Genomic DNA, 15,169 nt, shown 5'->3' with positions numbered 1-15,169 from the left:
TGGCTGCAGAGCCCAAGCTCTTGCCCACCTGGCCGGCTTTATGGCGAGGAGGCCTTAAGTCTGATTGGTCTGCGGACTTAGGCTTCAGGCCTCTAAGGCTGAGATCTCATCCACTAGCTGATCCTCAAGGCTTTGTAGCTGCGGAGATTGCTCGTCCCATCCTCTAAGAGACTGAACCTCCTTCATCTGCATCACCTTGGAAGCTCCCTCCGTACGGGCTCAGGGATATCACTTCTTTCTTGCTTCTGTCTTACCATCCTCAGTAACTCTCACTGCAAAGTCTTTCACCTTTCTCTCAATCCCTTACAATCTGTGGAGAAATGATTGGATGCGGGCGGGGAGGGGGGGAAGGCAGCCAGGCTTTGAATGCTTGTGGGTAGCTCTCCTTTCCCGCCTTTTGCCCTGCTGAACGATTAATTGGCTGCAGAATGCACCCTGCCCCATCCGGGAGTATAGGGAAACAGAAGACACAAGCGTCTGCAGTCAGTGCTCCATTGACGCCTTAACAGTCAGCTGAGTCGGGATTTAACTGCGTACTTCACCTACCAACCGCTTGCTACACCGTAAAGAGAATGACCCATTACGCTGCCCTGCCATTAACTTGCCCCGGGTTAGAACCCGGCCAGTGGGCTTTCTGATTAGGCGGCGTTTTGGTGCTGACACACCATGCCATTCTGAGGTTGGTCGGCGGCCTCTGTTCTCCCACTATCCTTGCTAGCATAGCACGGTGGATAGGTTGGCCCCACTCCTAAGTGGCTTAGCTTGAACACATCCAATCAGGCGTGAGGGCGCTTTAAGGAGGCGGGGCATTGCGCCACCGCTTCCGCTTCTCATTGGTCCCGAGGCTCGCTTCTTCGCCTTTGATGGATCAGAGGGCGGGAGGGAGCCAAACCTAGCGGTTTCGGGCGGCGGGTAGAATTCTGTCTCTCTTGCTTCTTTGCAGTTTCGGGGTTCTGGCGAGTGTTGTTTGGCGTCTTTTTCCCACGGCTAGTGAAGAAACGAGGGTGGGGTGTGGCATGGGGGGAGGAACTGGAAGGGGCCGTGCTGAGGGGGGCGTGACTCAGAGGATCCTGGAGCAGTGGGAACCGAGACCTGCGAAGGCGAGTGCCTGGGCACGTGGGAGCTAATAATCCTTCAGATAGTAGGGGAAAGACAGGCGCTGTAGCAATATTAACAACAGCTCCGACTTTAAGCCGTTTCTTTGTTTCTCATCTCATTGAATCCGTCTATCGGTAAATAGCTCTGTGAGGGCGTCTGTTACTAGCCAGGTTGAACGTGGAGGGCTAGAGTTGGTCACTTGTCTCAGGTTCCACAGTGAACATGGGCATTGCTGGGACTCTGACCTTTTTCTGGTGAGAATTCAACATCCGAGCTACACTACAGTTAAATAGGATTGATCTTGTAGGTGTGGAATCGGGTGTGATGTGGTCACATTGACCTTGGTTTAACTTCATCTATAAATGAGGTTTTTGTTTGGGGTTTTTTGTTTGATTGGTTTTTGTTGTCGTTTTTAGACTTGAATCCCATTCCCATCCTGAAGGCCCAGAACATATTTTCAACTCCTCAGGGCAAATGCATTTGCATTCTAGAAAAGGATATTTTAAAAATCAGCATCATGATATCTTTGCTGGTTTTTGGCCACTAACATCAAACCAGGCCAGTTTAAAGTGTTTTACATGCATCATCTGATTGAATCCTCCTAACAAGTTCTATCAGATATTTACTGTTATTTTTCTCACTTCAGAGATAAGTAAATCGAGGCTGATTTCCCTAAGATCTCACCAGGAGTAATTGCCAAAGCTGGACTCGAATTCCTGTTACAATTTGACTCTAGAGCCTAAGCTCCTAGCTGCTGGTATATACTGTCTCTCATGCTAACAGCTAGTGTCCAGAGAGAGGGCACACATAGTCCCAGGGAATCCTCACAGCCACCCCAGGAAGAAGAATGACGACAGCACCCATTAAAGCAGACAACTGAGGCTCATGGAGGTGAAGACACTCAGCTCACACAGCTGGACCATGGTTGAGCAAGGAGTAGAGTGAATGATACCTAGTCTTCTGAATCCAAACCCACAGTCTTAATCCCTCCTCACACTGCTTCCTTCCCATTTGACTGATGGAGAAACTGAGGCCCTGAGGAGAAATCAAAGCTGCAATTCAGATCCAGATCTATGAGACCCAGTAGAGCACCCCCTATACCACATTGCCTCCAAGAATTCGGTGTCTAGTAGATCCTGTGTTTGGACATGGCTGAAGTGACTAAGCACACACAGCACAGATCCTATGTTAGATGAGATGAAAAGTCTTCTCAGCCAACCAGCCTTGTCTGCAAGCAGTGAGGTCATCTGGTCCCAAATTTGGCCCTAAAGGTGGTTGGGAGACTATTTCACAGCCTTGGAATCTTTGGCGGCTTCTCACTGAGAAGCCTGTAATCATAATTGTGACAATTTATTGAACACTTTTTATGAGCCAGGTGAGGTGGAAAGCATTCTGCGTGTATCACCTCACTAAATCCTTTTAATTCTAGGGTATAGGGATTGTTATTGTCCCCATTTTACAGGTAAGGAAACTGAGACCCTGGGATGGATGAAACATTTCTATGCTTACAGAGCTAGTGAATCATGGAGCCTGGATTGGAACCCAGAGCTTACTCAAGCCCTCAATCCAGCTACTCAGCACGTGCAAGCATGAAAAGATGGAGCGAGGGACCCTGAGTTCTGGCAAGATGGAATAGGAAGGGTTGTTGGCTTCATTCTGGAAGTCGTATTATAAGATTAGAAGAGTCAGCTGGCTGAGATGAGTAGAGAAATACCTATGGCTTATGGAACATCGATCCCATGCCAGGTCCTATGCTAACTCCACTTGATTTATGTTGAGAAGCAGAGAACCTTGTGGTTAAAAAGCTGGACACTGGATCCAGTCTGCTTGGATTCATGTTCTGGCCTTGCTACTTGCTAGTTCTGAGACCTTTAGCAGGTTACTTAACCTGTCTTGGCCTCAATTTCCTCATCTGTAAAGTGGGGTTAATGATAATAAATGCCTCTTAGGACTGTCAAGAGGATTAAATGAACTAATAGAACAACAGCATCTCTTCTCTTCCTTAGTGCCCTGAAACTGAGTTGTTTCTTTGTAATCAGTATCACCTGCCTTAATTCTGGGGTAGACACTGAAAATTAAGTCCAGATCTTTGCAATGGGAAAATATAGGGGAAGTATTCTCCTGTGGCAAGTACAAAGCCCTTGAGAGAGCAGTGAACTTAGTATTTCTGAGGGATAGCACGAAGTCCAGCTGGAGCCAGGCAGATGACTGAGACTCAGGAGTTCAACTCAGCTGCACATGTGCTCATGCTGCTGCTAAGTCACTTCAGTCGTGTCCGACTCTGTGCGACCCCATAGACGGCAGCCCCCCAGGCTCCCCCATCCCTGGGATTCTCCAGGCAAGAACACTGGAGTGGGTTGCCATTTCCTTCTCCAGTGCATGAAAGTGAAAAGTGAAAGTGAAGTCGCTCAGTCGTGTTCAACTCTTAGCGACCCCATGGACTGCAGCCCACCAGGCTCCTCTGTCCATGGGATTTTCCAGGCAAGAGTACTGGAGTGGGGTACCATCATAACAGGCATCAAAATGACCTTGTACTTTTCAAAGCATGATCAGATCAGATCAGTCGCTCAGTCCTGTCTGACTCTTTGCGACCCCATGAATCGCAGCACGCCAGGCCTCCCTGTCCATCACCAACTCCCGGAGTTCACTCAGACTCACGTCCATCGAGTCAGTGATGCCATCCAGCCATCTCATTCTCTGGCGTCCCCTTCTCCTCCTGCCCCCAATCCCTCCCAGCATCAGAGTCTTTTCCAAAGAGTCAACTCTTCGCATGAGGTGGCCAAAGTACTGGAGTTTCAGCTTTAGCATCATTCCCTCCAAAGAAATCCCAGGGCTGATCTCCTTCAGAATAGACTGGTTGGATCTCCTTGCAGTCCAAGGGACTCTCAAGAGTCTTCTCCAACACCACAGTTCAAACGCATCAATTCTTCGGTGCTCAGCCTTCTTCACAGTCCACTAACTCTCACATCCATACACGACCACAGGAAAAACCATAGCCTTGACTAGACGAACCTTTGTTGGCAAAGTAATGTCTCTGCTTTTGAATATGCTATCTAGGTTGGTCATAACTTTTCTTCCAAGGAGTAAGCATCTTTTAATTTCATGGCTGCAGTCACCATCTGCAGTGATTTTGGAGCCCAGAAAAATAAAGTCTGACACTGTTTCCACTGTTTCCCCATCTATTTCCCATGAAGTGGTGGGACCGGATGCCATGATCTTTGTTTTCTGAATGTTGAGCTTTAAGCCAACTTTTTCACTCTCCACTTTCACTTTCATCAAGAGGCTTTTGAGTTCCTCTTCACTTTCTGCCATAAGGGTGGTGTCATCTGCATATCTGAGGTTATTGATATTTCTCCCGGCAGTCTTGATTCCAGTTTGTGTTTCTTCCAGTCCAGCGTTTCTCATGATGTACTCTGCATATAAATTAAATAAACAGGGTGACAATATACAGCCTTGACGAACTCCTTTTCCTATTTGGAACCAGTCTGTTGTTCCATGTCCAGTTCTAACTGTTGCTTCCTGACCTGCATACAAATTTCTCAAGAGGCAGGTCAGGTGGTCTGGTATTCCCATCTCTTTCATAATTTTCCACAGTTTATTGTGATCCACACAGTCAAAGGCTTTGGCATAGTCAATAAAGCAGAAATCGATGCTTTTCTGGAACTCTCTTGCTTTTTTGATGATCCAGCGGATGTTGGCAATTTGATCTCTGGTTCCTCTGCCTTTTCTAAAACCAGCTTGAACATCAGGAAGTTCACGGTTCACATATTGCTGAAGCCTGGCTTGGAGAATTTTGAGCATTACTTTACTAGCGTGTGAGATGAGTGCAATTGTGCAGTAGTTTGAGCATTCTTTGGCATTGCCTTTCTTTGGGATTGGAATGAAAACTGACCCTTTTCAGTCCTCTGGCCACTGCTGAGTTTTCCAAATTTGCTGGCATATTGAGTGCAGCACTTTCACAGCATCATCTTTCAGGATTTGAAATAGCTCAACTGGAATTCCATCACCTCCACTAGCTTTGTTCATAGTGATGCTTTCTAAGGCCCACTTGACTTCACATTCCAGGATGTCTGGCTCTAGGTGAGTGATCACACCATCGTGATTATCTGGGTCGTGAAGATCTTTTTTGTACAGTTCTTCTGTGTAGTCTTGCCATCTCTTCTTAATATCTTCTGCCTCTGTTAGGTCCATACCATTTCTGTCCTTTATTGTGTCCATCTTTGCATGAAATGTTCCCTTGGTATCTCTGATTTTCTTGAAGAGATCCCTAGTCTTTCCCATTCTGTTGTTTTCCTCTATTTCTTTGCATTGATTGCTGAAGAAGGCTTTCTTATCTCTTTTTGCTATTCTTTGGAACTCTGCATTCAAATGTTTATTTCTTTCCTTTTCTCCTTTGCTTTTCACTTCTCTTCTTTTCATAGCTATTTGTAAGGCCTCCCCAGGCAGCCATTTTGCTTTTTTGCATTTCTTTTCAATGGGAATGGTCTTGATCCCTGTCTCCTGTACAATGTCACAAACCTCATTCCAAGTTCATCAGGCACTCTATCAGATCTAGGCCCTTAAATCTATTTCTCACTTCCACTGTATAATCATAAGGGATTTGATTTAGGTCATACCTGAATGGTTTAGTGGTTTTCCCTACTTTCTTCAATTTAAGTCTGAATTTGGCAATAAGGAGTTCATGGTCTGAGCCACAGTCAGCTCCTGGTATTGTTTTTGCTGACTATATAGAGCTTCTTCATCTTTGGCTGCAAAGAATATAATCAGTCTGATTTCAGTGTTGACCATCTGGTGATGTCCATGTATAGAGTCTTCTCTTGTGTTGTTGGAAGAGGGTGTTTGCTATGACCAGTGCATTTTCTTGGCAAAACTCTATTAGTCTTTGCCCTGCTTCATTCCGTATTCCAAGGCCAAATTTGCCTGTTACTCCAGGTGTTTCTTGACTTCCTACTTTTGCATTCCAGTCCCCTATAATGAAAAGGACATCTTTTTTGGGTGTTAGTTCTAAAAGGTCTTGGAGGTCTTCATAGAACCGTTCAACTTCAGCTTCTTCAGCGTTACTGGTTGGGGCATAGACTTGGATTACTGTGATATTGAATGGTTTGTCTTGGAAAAGCATGATGGACTTTACCTAAGCTTTGACCTCTGGGGAAACTCAAGGCCATGTTTATTTTTGAGGCTCAGTATGCAAGCACAGGTAGAGATGAAGCTTAGAACTCAGGTTGTCTTGAACCAGGGCTCATGTTTAGGGGTCAGAAAACTTGCATTTGATCAAATATTTATGAAACTTCAAAAGCACATGCCACCTGTGCCAAACTCTAGGAAGACTTAGCCCTTCAAAATCTTTAAAAGACTAAGGTTCTAGGAAGGAATGAGACCTTAAAACATATCTTCCCAGAACCAAATGGAAAGTATAATGAATAAAGCCCCCAAAGGGCAGTAAAACCAGGGCTGGGGGAGGGAAAGGGTGAAGGAAGGTGGTGAAGTATATATTTTTGGAGGGCCTACTATGTGCTAGACATGGTGTTTAGTACAAAGCATATAATGGCAAACAAGAAGAGACCAAATGTATTAGTCTGCTTAGGCTGCCATAACAAAACACCACAGCCTGGGTGGCTTAAATGATACAAATTTATTTCTCACAGTTCTGGAGGCTGGATTCAAAGTCAAGGTGCCAGCTGAGTTGACTTCTCTTCAGTCCTTCCATTGACTTGCAGACAGCTGTCGTGCACACTACTGTTGTCTCTTCCTTTTCTTACAAGGTGCTATAAACTGAATGTTTGTTTACCCCCTCCCTCCCACATTCATATGTGAAACCTAATCCCCGATGTGAGGATATTTGGAGATGGGGCCTTTGTGATGATTAGATCATAAGGGTAGAGCCCTTATGAATGGGATTAGTGCCCTTATAAAAGAAGGTTCAGAGAGAGTTCCCTTGCCCCTTCCGCCATGTGATGTTACAGTGAGAAGATCACCATCTATAAACCAGAAGGTGGGCCCTCACCAGATACCCAAGATGCCAGTGCTTTGATCTTGGACTTCCCAGCCTCCAGAACTGTGAGCAATAAATTTTAGAAATGTTTATAATCTATCCAGTCTATGGTGTTCTGTTATAGCAGCCCAAACAGACTAAGACAGAAAGAAGGATAATAGTCCTATTGGTTTAAGTTCCTGCTCTTAGGACCTCATTTAACTTAATTCCCTCTGTAAAGGTCCTATCTTCAAATACAGTTACATTGAGGGTTGGAGCTTCAACACATGAATTTGAGGCAGGGACAGAATTCAGTCTATGCCACCAAATATCTATAACTGAGGAATTAAATAGTCTGGTAGGGGAGATGCATATTATTTACATCATGTGAAGGGAGCCTAGGAGAACGGTTCAGATGTCAGATCTGGAATCAAACTGACTGGGTCCTGCTCTGTCTCTTTACCAACCATGTGGACTTGAGCAGGTTTCTTCCACTTTCTGTGCCTTGAGAGAATCAAATGAGCAGATATCCTTGAAATCCTTAGGTCAGCCCCCAACACAGAGTAAGTGCTCATTAAATGTTTGCTATTGTTATTCATTACAAGTAAAATTAAAACTTGCTAAAATGTTCTGAAGGAAACCCACAAGATAAAGTAAAATTCTGACCTGGCCAGTGTTTTCAAGAAAGACTTCCTAGGGGAAGTGATGTTTGTTTTCAGATCTGAAGGATGCGTACTCACTAACCAGACTGGGGAAGGAGGAGACTTTTCCAGGTAGTAGGAAAGTAGGTTCCAGAGCTCTTGGGTGGGAGGAAACTGGCCCGGAAGTCCAGTGCCTCTGAAGTAGAGAGAGTAGAGACAGGAAGCACAGGGGGAGCTGGGGAGAGTGAGGCGGGTGTAGTTGTCAGGGCCTGGTCTTGCAGACCATCCATGCTCAGGAGTGCTGGCATTCTCTTAAGAGCCATGCAAACTCACAGAGGGAAGTGTCTTTTTTTTTTTTTTAACAGAGACTAATAGTTTGATGAACCTTTATGTACTTATCACCCAGATGAAAGAGCTATCAACATTCTGCTTTTTTTTTTTTTGGCCATGCTGCATGGCATGTGGGATCTTAGTTCCATGACCAAGGATAGAACCTGCGCCCCCTGTGGTGGAAGTACAGAGTCCTAACCACTGGACCACTAGGGAAGTCCATTCCTGCCTTTCTTATTTCATCAATACTCCCTCAGTCTTTTAAATGTTTTTATCCTTGAACACATTCTACTTAACAATGAAAGCTATTAGGACAAAAATCTCTGGAGAAGAGGAAATACGAAAACCACTTTATTAGGGGGAAAAGGCACATACATGTTTGGTTTTATCTAGAGATAATGTATGGCTTAAAAAAATATTTATTTGGCTGCATCAGGTCTTAGTTGCGGCATGCGGGATCTTTGTTACATCATTTGGCATCTTTCAGTGGGGTGCACAAACTCTCTAGTTGTGGTGCTTAGGCTTAGTTTTTCTTGGTCCATGGCATGTGGAATTTTAGTTCCCTCCCCAGGGAAGGAACCTGCGTCATCTGCATTGCAAGGCAGATTCTTAACTACTGGACCACCAGGGAAGTTCCAATGTATGTTTTTTTTTTAAATGACACATTTTAAAAAATACTTTGAAAAATGCTTTAAAAAAATTTTAGTACCAATCAATTAACTTAACAGTACAGGAATACTTTGTTTTATTATTTTTATTGTGCTTTGCAGATGAAAGTGAAAGTGGAGAGTGAAAAAGTTGGCTTAAAGCTCAACATTCAGAAAACGAAGATCATGGCATCCGGTCCCACCACTTCATGGGAAATAGATGGGGAAACAGTGGAAACAGTGTCAGACTTTATTTTTCTGGGCTCCAAAAATCACTACAGATGGTGACTGCAGCCATGAAATTAAAAGACACTTACTCCTTGGAAGGAAAGTTATGACCAACCTAGATAGCATATTCAAAAGCAGAGACATTACTTTGCCAACAAAGGTTCGTCTAGTCAAGGCTATGGTTTTTCCTGTGGTCATGTATGGATGTGAGAGTTGGACTGTGAAGAAAGCTGAGCGTCGAAGAATTGATGCTTTTGAACTGTGGTGTTGGAGAAGACTCTTGAGAGTCCCCTGGACTGCAAGGAGATCCAACAAGTCCATTCTGAAGGAGATCAGCCCTGGGATTTCTTCGGAAGTAATGATGCTAAAGCTGAAACTCCAGTACTTTGGCCACCTCATGCGAAGAGTTGACTCTTTGGAAAAGACTCTGATGCTGGGAGGGATTGGGGGCAGGAGGAGAAGGGGACGCCAGAGGATGAGATGGCTGGATGGCATCACTGACTTGATGGACGTGTATTTTTGTTTTTTACAAATTGAACTCTTGCAGTAACCCTATGTTGAACAAGTATTGGTGCCATTTTTCCAATAGCATTTGTTCATATTTCTGTGCCATATTTTAGACAATTCTTGAAATATGTCAAACTTTTTCACGATTATTATATTTTATGGTGATTTATGACCAGTTATATTTGATGTTATTATTATAATTGTTTGGGGGCAAAGACAGGGAAATCTGGCGTGCAGTCCATGGGGTCGTAAAGAGTCAGACACGACTTAGTGACTGAACAACAACCATCACCACAAACCACGCCCATACAAGACAACAAACTTAATAAATGTCATGTGTGGTCTAACTTCTCCACTTATCAGTCATCCCTAATTGTCTCTCCCTTTCTTCGGTTCAGTTCAGTCACTCTGTCGTGTCTGACTCTTTGCGACCCCATGAATCGCAGCACGCCAGGCCTCCCTATCCATCACCAACTCCCAGGGTTCACTCAAACTCATGTCCATCGAGTCAGTGATGCCATCCAGCCATCTCATCCTCTGCTGTCCCCTTCTCCTCCTGCTCGCAATCCCTCCCAGCATCAGAGTCTTTTCCAAAGAGTCAACTCTTCGCATGAGGTGGCCAAAGTACTGGAGTTTCAGCTTCAGCATCAGTCCTTCCAATGAACACCCATGATGGATCTCCTTTAGGATGGACTGGTTGGATCTCCTTGCAGTCCAAGGGACTCTCAAGAGTCTTCTCCAACACCACAGTTCAAAAGCATCAATTCTTCGACGCTCAGCTTTCTTCACAGTCCAACTCTCACATCCATACATGACCACAGGAAAAACCATAGCCTTGACTAGACAGACCTTTGTTGGCAAAGTAATATCTCTGCTTTTCAATATGCTGTCTAGGTTGGTCATAACTTTCCTTCCAAGGAGTAAGCATCTTTTAATTTCATGGCTGCAGTCACCATCTGCAGTGATTTTGGAGCCCAGAAAAATAAAGTCTGACACTGTTTCCACTGTTTCCCCATCTATTCCGCATGAAGTGATGGGACCAGATGCCATGATCTTGGTTTTCTGAATGTTGAGCTTTAAGCCAACTTTTTCACTCTCCACTTTCACTTTCATCAAGAGGCTTTTTAGTTCCTCTTCACTTTCTGCCATAAGGGTGGTGTCATCTGCATATCTGAGGTTATTGATATTTCTCCTGGCAATCTTGATTCCAGCTTGTGCTTCTTCCAGCCCAGCGTTTCTCATGATGTACTCTGCGTATAAGTTAAAAAAGCAGGGTGACAATATACAGCCTTGACGTACTCCTTTTCCTATTTGGAACCAGTCTGTTGTTCCATGTCCAGTAGTTCTGTTGCTTCCTGACCTTAGGGCTTCCTTATTTCCTGAAACACAACAATGCTGAAATTAAGCCAATTAATAATCCCACAATGGCCTGTAAATGTTCAAGTGAAAGAATTACATGAGAATTCCCTGGTGGTCCAGTGTTTAGAATTCCATGTTCTCACTGTCGAGGGCCGGGGTTCAATCCCTGCTTGGGAAACTAAGATTCCACAAGCCATGCAGTGTAGCCAAAAAAAGAGAAAGCATCACACACCTGCCATTTTAAATAAAAAACTAGAAATGATTAAGCTTAGTAAGGCAAGTTGACAGTCAAGATTGGCCAAATGTTAGGCCTCTTGTACCAAAAACTTACCCACGTTGTCAATGCAAAGGAAAGTTCTGGAAGGAAATTAAAAGTGATACTCCAGTGAATACATGACTGCTAAGAAAGTGAAATAGCCTGTTTGTTGCTATGGAGAAAGTTTTAGTGGTCTGGGTAGAAGATTAAATCAACTACAACATTCTCTTCAGACAAAGTCTAATCCAGAGCAGTGCCCTAATTCTCTTCAATTTTATGATGGCTGAGAGAGGTGAGGAAGCTGCAGCAGAAAAGATTAAAAGCTAGCACAGACTGTGGAACTTCCCTCGTGGTCCAGTGGTTAAGACTCAGCAATTCCAATGCAGACGGTGCAGGTTCCACCCCTGGTTGAGAAAATAAGATCCCACATGGCACACAGTGGGCATCCCAGGTGGCACTAGTGGTAAGGAACCTGCCTGCCAATGCAGGTGATATAAGAGACATGAGTTCCATCCCTGGGTTGGAAAGATCCCCTGAAGGAAGGCATGGCAACCTACTCCAGTATTCTTGCCTGGAGAATCCCCATGGACAGAGGAGCCTGGCAGGCTACAGTCCATTGTGTCACAAAGAATTGGACATGACTAAAGTGAATGAACAACAGACTGGTTCCAAATAGGAAAAGGAGTACGTCAAGGCTGTATATTGTCACCCTGCTTTTTTAACTTATATGCAGAGGACATCATGAGAAACGCTGGACTGGAAGAAACACAAGCTGGAATCAAGATTGCTGGGAGAAATATCAATAGCCTCAGCTATGCAGATGACACCACCCTTATGGCAGAAAGTGAAGAGGAACTAAAAAGCCTCTTGACGAAAGTGAAAGTGGAGAGTGAAAACGTTGGCTTAAAGCTCAACATTCAGAAAACCAAGATCATGGCATCTGGTCCCATCACTTCATGGGGAATAGATGGGGAAACAGTGGAAACAGTGTCAGACTTTATTTTTCTGGGCTCCAAAATCACTGCAGATGGTGACTGCAGCCATGAAATTAAAAGATGCTTACTCCTTGGAAGGAAAGTTATGACCAACCTAGACAGCATATTCAAAAGCAGAGACATTACTTTGCCAACAAAGGTCTGTCTAGTCAAGGCTATGGTTTTTCCTGTGGTCATGTATGGGTGTGAGAGTTGGACTGTGAAGAAAGCTGAGCACCGAAGAATTGATGCTTTTGAACTGTGGTGTTGGAGAAGACTCTTGAGAGTCCCTTGGACTGCAAGGAGATCCAACCAGTCCATTCTGAAGGAGATCAGCCCTGGGATTTCTTTGGAGGGAATGATGCTAAAGCTGAAACTCCAGTACTTTGGCCACCTCATGCGAAGAGTTGACTCTTTGGAAAAGACTCTGATGCTGGGAGGGATTGGGGGCAGGAGAAGGAGACAGCAGAGGATGAGATGGCTGGATGGCATCACTGACTCAATGGACGTAAGTCTGGGTGAACTCCGGGAGCTGGTGATGGACAGGGAGGCCTGGCGTGCTGCGATTCATGTCCCACTCACAAAGAGTGGGACACGACTGAGCGACTGAACTAAACTGAACTGAAAGTGAATGAGCACACACTCATACCACACAGTCGGTCAAAAAATTAAAAACAAAAAAAGCTAGCAGAGATTGGTTCATGAGGTTGAAGGAAAGAAACTGTCTCCATAACAGAAGAGTACAAAGTGAAGAAGCAAGTGCTGATGTAGAAGCTGCAGCAAGTTATCCAGAAGATCTAGCTAAGATAATTAACAAAGGTGGCTATGCTAAACAACAGATTTTCAATATAGATGAACAGCCTTCTGTTGGAAGAAGGTGCCATCTAGGACTTGCATAGCTACAGAGAAGAAAATGTCCGGCTTCAAAGGACGGGCTGTGTCTCTTGTTGGGGCTAATGCAGCTGGTGATTTTACTTTGAAGCCAGTGCTCATTTGCCATTCTGAAAAGACTAGGTCCCTTAACAATTACACTGAATCTATGCAGCCTGTGCTCTGTAAATGGAACAACAAAGCCTGGATGGCAGCACATCTATTTACATGGTTTACTGAATATTTTAAGCCCACTGTTGAGACCTACTCTTTCCGACAAAAAAGATTCCTTTCAAAATATTACTGCTCATTGATAATGCATCTGGTCATCCAAGAGCTCCAATGGAGATGTACAGTGAGATTAATGTTGTTTTCTGCCTGCTAATACAACATCCACTCTGCAGCCCAGAAACCAAGTAACACTTTGATTTTCTTAAAATGTATTTAAGAAATACATTTTCTAAGGCTATGCTTCCATATATATGATTCTTCTGATAGAGGTGGGCAAAGTAAATTGAAAACCTTCTGGAAGGGATTCACCATTCTGGATGCCATTAAGAACAGTGTGATTTACGGGATGAAATAAAAATATCAATATTTAAAAAGTTTGGAAGAAGTTGATTCCAACCCCTTGAGGCATTCAAGACTTGACTGGAGGAAGTAGCTGCAGATGTGGTGGACATAGCAGGAGTTCTAGAATTAGAAGTGCAGCCTGAAGATGTGACTGTATTGCAGCAATCTCATGATAACCTTTTCACAGATGAGGAGTTGCTTCTTCTGGATGAATGAAGAAAGTGTTTCTTGAGATGGAATCTGCCTCTGGTGAAGATGTTGTGAAGACTGTTGAAATGACAACAGAAGATTTAGAATGTTACATAAACCTAGTTGATAAAGCAGCAGCAGGGTTTGAGAGGACTGACTCCCATTTTGAAAGGGATAAAATGCTATTAAACAGTACTGTATGCTATATAGAAATTGTTCATGAAATGAAGAGCCAATTGATGTAGCAAATTTCATTATATTTTAATTAATTGCCACAGTCACTCCAACCTTCAGCAACTGTCACCTGATCAATCAGCAGCCATTAACATCAAGGCAACATCCACCAGCAAAAAGATTACAATTCACTGAAAGTTCAAGTGATGGTTAGCATATTTTTTAGCAATAAAGTATTTTTAAATTAAGTTTTATACATAATACTATTGTACACTTAATAGATGACAGTGTAGTGTAAATGTAACTTTTATAAATACTTGGAAAACAAAATATTCTGGTGACATCCTTTATTATAATATTCACTTTATTGCGGTCATCTGGAACTGAACCTGCAATATTGCTGAAGCATGCTTGTATTTTAGAGGAATGTTTTCAGAAGATTAAAATTGGGGTTTTATCACTCACTTGGCTTGATGATTACTAAGGTAATCATTATAAATATAAGTATCTATGATCAAAATAGGGCACTTACCCATAAAATATTTTGATAGTTAAATAAAAAGCATATTATGTGTCTCATAGTGTCTGTCAACCTCATTTCCTCCTGATCAGAAAATTTGCCCTTACTGAGTTAAAGGTTTGGTGCCATGGCATGGAAATGTACTCATCTATTTTGACTTGAAGAAGGTCAGGAAAGTCTAATAAGGAACAGAACTTGTGTCTTGCAAGCCTCCAAAAAGTGTCAGTGATTGCACCTGTTATTTCTAGACCAGTCCTCTGTAAGTCCTGATGGTATCTCAGTTGACATCAGGCAGGGATGTGATCAGTAGATGTAATGCTTGGACTAGCAAGTAGATCTTCTCTGTAATAAAACTTTGCTATCATGTATGGATGTGACAGTTGGACTGTGAAGAAGGCTGAGCGCTGAAGAATTGATGCTTTTGAACTGTGGTGTTGGAGAAGACTCTTGAGAGTCCCCTGGACTGCAAAGAGATCCAACCAGTTCATTCTGAAGGAGATCAGCCCTGGGATTTCTTTGGAAGGAATGATGCTGAAACTGAAACTCCAGTACTTTGGCCACCTCATGCGAAGAGTTGACTCTTTGGAAAAGACTCTGATGCTGGGAGGGATTGGGGGCAGGAGGAGAAGGGGACGCCAGAGGATGAGATGGCTGGATGGCATCACTGACTTGATGGACGTGAGTCTGGGTGAACTCCGGGAGTTGGTGATGGACAGGGAGGCCTGGCGTGCTGCGATTCATGGGGTCACAAAGAGTTGGACATGACTGAGCTACTGATCTGATCTGATCTGATAATTGCTTATTAGTTCCATGGTTATTTTTTGGTCCATTC

The sequence above is a fragment of the Bubalus kerabau genome, chromosome 17 (genome assembly GCF_029407905.1).
Source record: "Bubalus kerabau isolate K-KA32 ecotype Philippines breed swamp buffalo chromosome 17, PCC_UOA_SB_1v2, whole genome shotgun sequence".
Taxonomy (NCBI): Eukaryota; Metazoa; Chordata; class Mammalia; order Artiodactyla; family Bovidae; genus Bubalus; species Bubalus kerabau.
Note: the sequence above shows the minus strand (reverse complement) of the source record.